We start from the raw sequence: 10,732 nt of genomic DNA, 5'->3' as shown, positions 1-10,732 counted from the left end.
AGAGCCAAAGATTGCATCAGAAAGCCTGTCAATAGATTGTGTTTAGCATCCGCCAAATATCCTTTACAAACTGATAAGTTTTTCGAGCCAAAGTCATATACATAAGTATCCAAAGATCCAAACTGGAGACCACCCATGCATGAAGAAATCAATGCTCATATACATAATGGTACATGGACCAAAGTACCATATGTTGATGGAATGAATGTCATCGGTTCCAAGTGGGTGTTTCGAGTTAAGCAGAAACCAAATGGAGATATGGACAGAAGAAAAGCACGGCTAGTTGCAAATGGTTTTCATCAAAAAGCAGGTAATGGCTATGGTGAAACTTTCATCCCCGTGACCAAGCCTTGCACTATAATATTAGTTCTATCTATAGCAGCAACACATAATTGGGATATGAAACAACTTGATGTTCAAAATGTGTTTCTTCATGGTGTGCTTGAAGAAGAAGTTTACATGAAACAACCTCCGGGGTATGTTGATCCTGAGAACCCAAAATATTGTGTAAACTTAATAAGTCAATATACGACTTAAAACAAGCTCCGCGTACGTGGTACTCCAAACTCAGCTCTTATCTGATTGATTTTGGGTTCAAGGTATAGATTGTTGATTCCTCCTTATTTGTGCAACAATCAAAACAAGGTATTATCTATGTACTTGTTTATGTCGATGACATCATAGTCGCAGGCTCTAGTTCACTACTTATCAATAAACTCATAAATGATATGAGTACAGAGTTCGCAGTTCGTGATTTGGGTAATCTCAATTATTTTTTGGGTATTGAGGTAATTCAACAAGGTAGTGCAATCATACTCAGTCAGCGCAAGTATATTGCTGATTTGCTTAAACGTACATCAATGGATGGAGCAAATCCTGTCTGTGCTCCTCTTGCAGCCAATACAAAGATACTGCGAGTCAGCAGCAACAAGTTTGATAATCCAACCATGTAAAGAAGTGTTGTAGGATCTCTTTAGTACCTTCATCTTACTCGACCAGATATTGTTGTTGCAGTTGCAAAAGTTTGCCAATATATGCATGATACGTATGAGGAACATTGGGAATTAGTGAAGCGAATTCTTCTTTATCTGAAACACACAGTTGAATATGGTCTGGTAATACGAAAATCAACTGATTTATCACTACATGCTTATTCTAATAGCGACTGGGAAGGCAATTTAGATGACAGAAGGTCAACAAGTGGATATTGTATCTACTTTGGTGGCAATTTGATATCATGGAGTGCAAGGAAACAACGCACTGTGTATAAATCAAGCACTGAAGCTGAGTATCAAGGCATTGCAATAGCTACATCAGAACTGGTATGGATTCAGTCATTGCTCAAAGAACTAGGAATTCCTATGTCTACTCCTTCTTTATGGTGCGACAACCTTGGAGCAACATATCTTACAGTCAATCCGGTGTTTCATGCACGTACTAAACACATAGAAATTGACTACCATTTTTTCAGAGAAATAGTGGCTAGCAAACAATTAGAAGTCAAGTTTATTTCTTCTAAAGATCAAATTACAAACATCTTTACTAAGGGCCTAGCTTCACCAAGGTTCCAATATCTCAGAGACAAGTTGAACATTCGAAAACTCATGCTCAACTTGAGGGGGGATGTTAAGATACAGCAACTAAATCCTATATCAGTGGCTTGATTAACGCTGATCCTTTATCATTCCAGCTACCAGAGAATCATTCCTCAATCACAGTTGTACGGCCTGTATCAAAGACATGATTTGTGCAATATTTCTATTATTCTCATTCATGTAATATCTGCTCTATTTAGAGTAATGTAGCTCATATAAATAAGATGATTGTCCACCAAGATAAGTGTGAAAGATTTCACCAAATATTTTTTCTCAACTCTAAGATCATGGATGAAGTTTTGATTTTATTCAAGCAGACAATTTACTTGTGGAGTTCATGTATGAAAATTGTAAGCTCTTCTTCTATACCTCAGGTTTTATTTCAATTGGAGAATATTGTAACTATGTAAGGCCTTGTTTTGATCTCCCTCTTGTTTGAGTGATTCCATCAAAAAAAATCTCGCTTGAAATTAAAAGAAAATAATTTCTTTTTAAGTTCCTTAATAACCACTTTGAGTGTTTTCTCTTTTTAAATTAGATATACGAAATATTTGATTAACAAAGAGGGGATTAAGCACCACAAAGGATAAGAGAGAAACAAAACAATTGCAAAGTCATTTACCAGACACTAGGAGAATATTCCCTGCACAATCAAGGCATCTCTACTTTCAAGTCTTTGTACTCCAAGTTAGTAGAAGAAGATGGTTTGACTTTGTTAATTAAACACCATCGAAAGCTATCCCTCCTAAAATTTGCATCTCGGTTTGGAGTCTGATCCATGGTAGATTAAACACCATCGATATGATGCATCGTAAAGGTATTCAACTTTATAACTCTTGCGTGCTTTGTGGGTTGAAACACAAGATCATATCTTTCTCCACTGTAAGATAGCATCTAAAGTTTGGTCTTTGATTCTTCCTGGCAGTTGTTAGGCATGGGTGATTCCGAGATCTATGAAAATGAAGAATCTATGAAGAAGGAACTAGGAAAGTAAAGACTCTCAAGGATATATCTATTAGACAACCCATACCAAAGAACCAGCAGGTGGAGAATCTCTTGAAGGCAAGTGCACTACTTGGAGTCCAGGGGAGTAAAAAAGATGAAACTAAAAACATCTTTAGTGAATTTTTTGGAAAACAGAAGAGCGACAAAACAACGGTGGATAGAGAACTTGCGAAGCTAGGTTAGAAAGGAGAGCAGCAAAATGAGAACCTAGGCAGGGGCAAGAGAACTTCTACAAAAAAGAAGAAATAGATAGTCACTTCATGTAGCTTGTCGTTGTTTTCACGTGTGTTTTTATTTTTTGATGTGTTGTGAGGCATTTTTCCTTGTTTTTTTTGTGTTGCCTTGGTTTTGCTTAGGCCTTTGTGCACCTAGTGTGCCTCTTCTTTTGTACCTTCTTTTTTCCTTTTTAATAAAATTTTAACCTTTTTCTGTCAAAAAAAAATCTCTATGAAAATGTTAGCTCAAGGTTGGCATCACACTTTCTTCTCTAATTCAGGAAACTACATATTGGGTCTCGTCCCTGCAGCAGTTGTTTTCACCATTTGGACAGAAAGAGACAACCGCGTAACAAGAAACATTTCTTCAAGACTGACCTGGACTTGAGTATTGATGAAGCTAAATCCTTAGTTTTAGCCTGGGCTACGACTTCGTGGGAAAGGGATCAAGTGAACTTCACAAATTCAGTCCTTACACTTCTGTAATTTTTATTTTTAGATTTTTTTTTTGTTTTGTTTTTATTTTTATTATTTTTTTTATGATTAAGGAATTTTATTGTAGTTTAGCTGAAAACAACTTGTGTGTCTTTGGCTAAAGGACTACAAAACTCTGAACTGAAAGACTCATATGCATCAACATTAGAAGTTGTCTCCCTTACTGACTTTGCAGTAGCATCTGCTACTTGATTGTCATCTGTACTAATAAAAGTAAAAATACACTGAGAAAAACTTGAAGTTAAATGTTTAATATCCTTTATTATGTTCCCATTCTCCCACTGAACTAAGAGAGAATTTCCTGTGATAGATTGTATGACTAGTTTCACATCAGCTTCAATGTGAATCTTTGTCAGCTGCTTCTCCTTAGCCCATGATAAAGCTTAACGCACTTCCATACACTCTCCCGCTTATATACTTAATTAATGCTCCATTTACATAGCTCCCTCTGATTCCATGGCAGTTACCTGTATGATCTCATATAACAACACCAGTACCAAGTTGGTTAGAGAAGAGATTGAAAGAAGCATCACCATTAATTTTCATGATTCCATTTAAAGGTTTTTTCCAATGAGAATGTTTATCAGCATTATGAGGAACTAAGCTAGATGTATAATCATGTAGATGAGAAGCTAAATGGAAATTAATTTTATGCACAAATGTTATAGGGTTTAGAGTTACTCCCTGAAAGAAAGCATCACATTTGTCTTTCCGTAGTATCCAATCCCTAATCATAAGTGTATAACAACCTTTCCTCAACTGTTGAATTGTCTTTGAACCAGCTTATAACCCATTCTGACACAGAGTTGCAGTTCTGCCTAACTGAGTCAATATTTATATTGATCTCCTTCCAGACCTTCCTTGCATGACTGCAGACAAAGATAATATGCTTTATAGTTTCTTGACACTGTCCACAAGATAATATGCTCTAATGCACTTCCAAGAAAATAATTTAATCCTATGGGCAGTTCTACATTCCCATAGTGCTTTCCAAATATTATTGCTCACCGTGAATCCATAGACCTGAACCTCACTATTGGTCATAATTAAATATTTGTAAGCACTTTTGACTGAGAATTTACCATCTTTTGCAGGAATCCATAGCATTACATCCTTCTTTGACTTATCAATGAAGAGAGATTGTATTCTTGCTGAAGTATCAGAATCAAATAAATGTTCTATAATGGCTGTGTTCCACTGATTTGTCTCTAGAAGCATAAGTTCTGCAACTTCACCATAAAATCTAAAAGAATCAATTTTAGGGATGGGTGGATGATTCATACCTGGAATCCACTTGTCTAACCAAATTTTTATGCTTTCACCATTGTTGATTTCCATGAAGTAATGTTGTTGTAGTATTTTTAAGCGTTCAAAAATGTCGTTCCAAGTATAAGAACAGTTTTTTGCTTCAATCTGTTGATGAATAATATCTCCAGATTTAAAGTATTTGCTTCCTAACACTTGAACCATTATGAGACTTGAATCATTGCATATTCTCCATGCAAGCTTAGTTAGAAGAGCTAGATTCAACTTTTCAGATCTCTGAAACCCAATCCTCCTACATCTTTAGAAGTGCATACATTATGATAGGTTATTGGATTTGATCCTCTATTTGACTTATGTCCCCCAATGAACTTCCTCTCAATGCCAGTGAGCTTGTTTAGAAGATTTTTAGGTAACTTGAAAGTACCCATTTGATATACTGGTACTGAATTTAGAACATGCTTAATGATTGTACCTCTTCCATCTTGAGAAATATTAATTGAAGACCAAGCAGAGAATCTTGTATCAAAACATTCCTTAATGATTTTGAAAGCTTCTTGTTTAGAATGCGTAATAATGAGTGGTGACCCCAAGTACTTCTACTTCATAGTCTTTACTCCAAGAATATTAGTGAGAGCTCCTGCAACTTCAGGTTTGGTACTTTTACTGAAATGAACTGCATATTTTTCAAAGATAATTACATGTCCTGACTGAGAGCTGAAATTGTGAAGTAACTCCAGAAGATTGTTAACTGAAGTAAGATTTCCTTGAGTGAAAATCAAGCAGTCATCTGCAAAAAGCAAGGGATTGATGGATGGAGAAAGTGCAGCCACTTTAATACCTTTAATGGTTTTATTCAGTTGAGCAGCATTGAGATGTCTTGAGAGAAATTCCATAGCTAAAATGAAAAGATAAGGAGAAAAAGGGTCTCGCTGTCTGATTCCTCTAGTTGGAGTAAACTCTTCACGGGACTTCCATTGAGTATTACAGACAATGTAGTTTTACTGATGCATTGATGTACCATATTGCAGAATTCATCACAGAAGCCAAAGTATTGAAGAACTTTTAATAAAAAAGACCATTCTAGTTTGTCAAAAGCTTTTGACATGTCTAGTTCAAGAGACAACCAAGCAATTTCCCCCTTTTTTTCTTCATATAATGAATTATTTCTTAATCTATAATTGTGTTATCTTCAATGAGCCTACCAGTAACATAGGCAGCTTGAAAAGGTGACACAATTTTAGCCATTAAAGGATTCATTCTGTTAACTAAAATCTTTGAAATAATTTTGTAAGAAGTATTGCACAATCCAATGGGCCTGTAATCAACTACCTTAATGTACTTTTTCTTCTTTGGTATGAGAGAGATGTATGTCTTGTTTATCTGCTTTGGTATATGTTTAGTCTCAAAGAATCTAGAAACCATTGAAAAAAAATCATTCCCAACTGTATTCCATTGGCTTTTGAAAAATCCTTGTTGAAAACCTTATGGACCTAGTGCACTCCAATTTTCCATACTTTTGAGAGTATCAAAGACTTCTTGAGATGTATAAATACTTGTAAGGCAGTTGTTATCATCGAAAAAGCGAGGGTACAACAACTAAACCAAATATTTCGCTTAGCAATCTGTAAGGAAAAACTCCAATATACTTTCAAGAGAATCAACTAGACGCAATCTTAATAAAGTATATCAAAGAGTTATATCTCTCTTTCTTGATTCAGTTCTTTCTCAAGCAAATAGAAATCTGCGAGTCTAATTGAATACACGAGAAATCACTTGAACGGTACCAAAAACCAACGTTCAAGTATCAATCAATTTCAATCAACAACCAAAGGTCGAATTTCCAATTGATTGATTATAACGCACAACCTGTGATATTTCAATTATATAACAAAATATAATGCAGAATAGAAATAACAAAGACACCAGAATTTTGTTATCTAGGAAACCACAAATGCAGAAAAACCCCGAGACCTAGTCCAGATTGAACATACATTGTATTAAGCCTTTACAGAAACTAGCCTACTACAAACTAACTTCAGTCTGGACTGTAGTTGAACCCCAATGAATCTCACACTGATCCTAGGTACAGTTATACTCCTACGTCTTTGATCCCAGCAGAATACTATGCACTTGATTCCCTTAGCTGATCTCACCCACAACTAAGAGTTGCTACGACCCAAAGTCGAAGACTTTAATACACCAATCTGTATCACATAGAAAAGTATACATGAATAGATAAATCTGTCTCCCACAGAAATACCTACAAGTTTTTGTTCCGTCTTTTGATAAATCAAGGTGAACAGGAACCAAATGATAAATCAGACTTATATTCCCGAAGAACATCCTAGTATTATCAATCACCTCACAATAATCTTAATTGACGCGACGAAAGAAGATATTGTGGAATCATAAACGATGAGATGAAGATGTTTGTGATTACTTTTCTATTTTGCCTATCAGAGATATAAATCTCAAGCCAATCGTTACGATTGTAATCAAAACGATAGAAGATGCAAGATCATATCACACAACTACGAGAAAGTAGTATCGGTCTGGCTTCACAAGCTCAATGAATTCTTTAAGTCGTTAACCTGGTTTTCAATAAGAAACCTAAGGTTAAAGGAGAATCGACTCTAGCTAATACAACTAGAATCACACAGAAGGTGTGGGGATTAGGTTTGCCAGTTGCTAGATTTCTCCCTTATATGGTCTTTCAAATCAGGGTTTGCAATCAATGTTAGCTTGGTAACAAAGCATTCAATACTCACCGTTAGATGAAAACCTGATTAGATTCAAGCTAATATATTTCAACCGTTGGATCGAAAACTTAGCTTATTACACATAAATGAAATGCACGATTTTTGGTTTGTGTAACCGTACCCAAATATGTACATTTGTTGGTTCAACAATAGTTAACCAAATGGTTAGCCATACGAGCACTTTCATATCAACCATATTCTTCTTCACCATAACTAGTTCAAATGACTCAAATGAACTAGTTAGAGAGTTGTTCCATTGCAAGGAAATCTTATGTAACTATACAAGACACAATCGAAGCAAAAACGATTTGATTCACTCGAATCGGCTCATGAAATTTATAGCCACAGTTTGTATTTAGCATTCCTTAGTTAATATAAATAAGTTCACAAACAATCGTCTTTAGACATAACCAACTTAAGTTCGCAAACTTAGTTCGCATACTTAAGTTCCCGGAAGGAGTTCTCAAACTCCAGCAGATATTCTCGGGTCGAGAACTTCCACCAGTTCGCGGACAGGGTTCGCGTCTCTTGTGCCGGTTGTATTGATCAAAAAAGTTCGCAAACTTTGATTCAAGGAAAAAATGACTTATACATATATGTGTTTCCACACAATGCTTATATCAACATTGGTTATATAATATAAACTCTCATTTCAATCATTGAAACATTCTTAGAGGATTTATATAGTTGTTATTCACAAACCATTTTTCGTCAAAGCAATTTTCAAAGTGATTGAAACATACAATGATTTTCGTCACTAGGTAAAGATGAACTTATCCAAAGAGAAAGCTTGCCAACACATATTTCGAAAAATAGATAGGCGAGATAAACTCGGCTTGAAATAACAAATGTGTATAATCAAAGTCTATATAGCAAAACGACTTTTGTCTCAAGATAGGAGATAGAGTAGATAGACTTTTGAGGGATAGATAAGTTCAAGTCTCCATATACCTTTTAGTTGATGAAGTTCCACCAGTTCCTTGAGTAGTACTTCGTATTGTATGATGATTTCCATGGAGTTCTTGAGCTCAACTAAGATTTCTGTCCTAGTCCGAGACTTAGGTATAATAGACTAGAAATCAAGACTTATAGTTTTGATCACTAACATTGACAAACATGCTTGAGATAGAAAATCACGCGAGTTCGACCGAGAAATGCTCTAACAATCATCTTTAGTGATTATTGTTGGCAATATGTCATACATGCCTTCTTCAGGAATTGGATCGGTTGTTGAACTAATTTGTTTGAAGTGTTTAGTCAAATGAACTGAAATTTGCTCTCTAGTTTGTAACTAGTTACCATAATCTTGAATGGAATCAATATTATTACTTGCTCTTATTTTATTTTCTCTTGTATGGAAATATTTGTTGTTGTAATCCATTTCCTTGATGAAAGTATCTCTGGATTTCTGTTAGGGCTGCACAAGACCCGCCCACAATACCCAAACCCACCCATACCCGCTAAACCCGTGGGTTTTTAGTGCATACCCGCCCGTTGTGGGTGCGGGTTGGTTATGAAAAAAAAACCGTTGTCTGTGGGTGCGAGGTTGGTTAAAGCTAATACCCGCCCATACCCGCCCAAAAAACCCGCAGATTATATACCATTAGATAAAACTAATCCTAGCCGTCCATTATGAAACCCTAATACTAGTAGATATGATAACTGATAACCCTCGTTCACTTTCTACACTCTTCTCTCTGTTCTGCTTCTCCTCTTCTTCCTCTTCAGTTCTTCTTCTTCGCCTACGAAAGACAATTACCAGAAATCTTCAGCAGAAATCGACAACAACAACTTCGAATCTTCACCAGAAATCGACAACAATTGAAAAATCAACATATTCAACACTTAATCTTCATCCGTGAACTTCTTAGGTATGAATATTTTGGGGGTTTTGGTTTTTTTCCTCACTTAATCAAGGAGAATAGAAGTTACTCTAAATACTTGAATATAAAGCGGATTTAAACCCGTTTAAACCCATACCCACCCAACCCATAGCGGGCGGGTAACAAAACCCGCCCGCTGTTTGTGGGTGCGGGGTTGGTTATGAAAAAAAAACCCGCAGTATGTGGGTGCGAGGTTGGTTTTAGCTTATACCCGCCCATGTGCAGCCCTAATTTCTGTTGATAAAATTCGGTTTGAACTTTGTGCCATTTGTTTAACTCGTTGTTGATGTTGATGATTTTATCTTGAACGTTTGAATCCTGTGTACCCTCTTGTAGCATATTCAGCTCCTTTTGTAAAGAATCAACTTTTTGATTGATATCACCAAAATGCTCCTTATTCCAAAGAGAAAGATGCTTCCTTGTAATTTGAAGTTTTTTGTTTAACTGAAAAGCTGGAGAACCATTTCCATTAGAATTCTAGGCATTAGCAATGATAGTAGCACAATATGCATCATTTAACCATGTTAAGAAGAACTTAAAAGGTTTCCAACATTTTGGAACTGTGGAGTCTGTAACTAGCATGATTAGACTATGATCACTGCCTATTTGGGTTAAATGCACGAGTTTTGAATTAAGGAATTTTATATTCCAGTTACTATCTCCTAATGCCATATCAATCCTAGATTTTATAGATCTAGTACCCATGTTTTTATTAGACCATGTGAAGTCCTTTCCTATATAACCAATATCTTCTAAGCCACATTCAGTAACAATCCTATTCCGTAGACCATCTAAAGATGAAGAGGCCATGTTGTCATTATCAATCAAGTGGAAATTTAAATCTCCCAAAACTATCTAAGGGTTTCTATTGGCTCTACTGATTTGTTGAATAAAGTTCCATTGATATTTTTTCTTATTGTAACCATACATGCAGGTAAGGAGAAATTCTGTCTTACTAGGATCTGCTTGTACTACTATATTAAATATGTTATTATAAGCATCAACTACATCACACGTAAAGCCATCTTCCCAAAATAATGCAAGACCTCTAGAAAGTCTTACATGCTCTGTATAAGCACTATTTGGGTATTTGAGGAGTACATTTCATCTGGCTTATTTTGGTTTCACAAAGAAATGTGATGTCTGGGTTTTGAGATCTTATTAAATCACTCAAATGATTTCTAGTATTGGCTTTATTGAAACTTTGGACATTCCATGAGATGATCTTCATGATAAAAACCTCTCTTTCACTTGGTTTTAAGACATGTTAAAAGAAAACAAAGCAATAAGATGCTTAATGTTTTTTTATGTCTAAGAAATTAATGCCAAGCAAAGAAGTGTTATGCACGATAAAAAAATTACGTACATGATTATGGTTGCAGATAAAAATTTCGCATCTACCAAATTTAATTTAGTGTAGAAGAAATTAAAGTTTCTAGTTGGAATTTTGTATACCTGTATCTCCTCATGCGAATTAGCATCTTGAGTTTCATTCTCTATGATCCTTTGAGATG

Source organism: Papaver somniferum, unplaced genomic scaffold (genome assembly GCF_003573695.1).
Source record: "Papaver somniferum cultivar HN1 unplaced genomic scaffold, ASM357369v1 unplaced-scaffold_12, whole genome shotgun sequence".
Taxonomy (NCBI): Eukaryota; Viridiplantae; Streptophyta; class Magnoliopsida; order Ranunculales; family Papaveraceae; genus Papaver; species Papaver somniferum.
The sequence above is the reverse complement of the archived record's forward strand: the minus strand, read 5'-3'. Positions refer to the sequence as shown.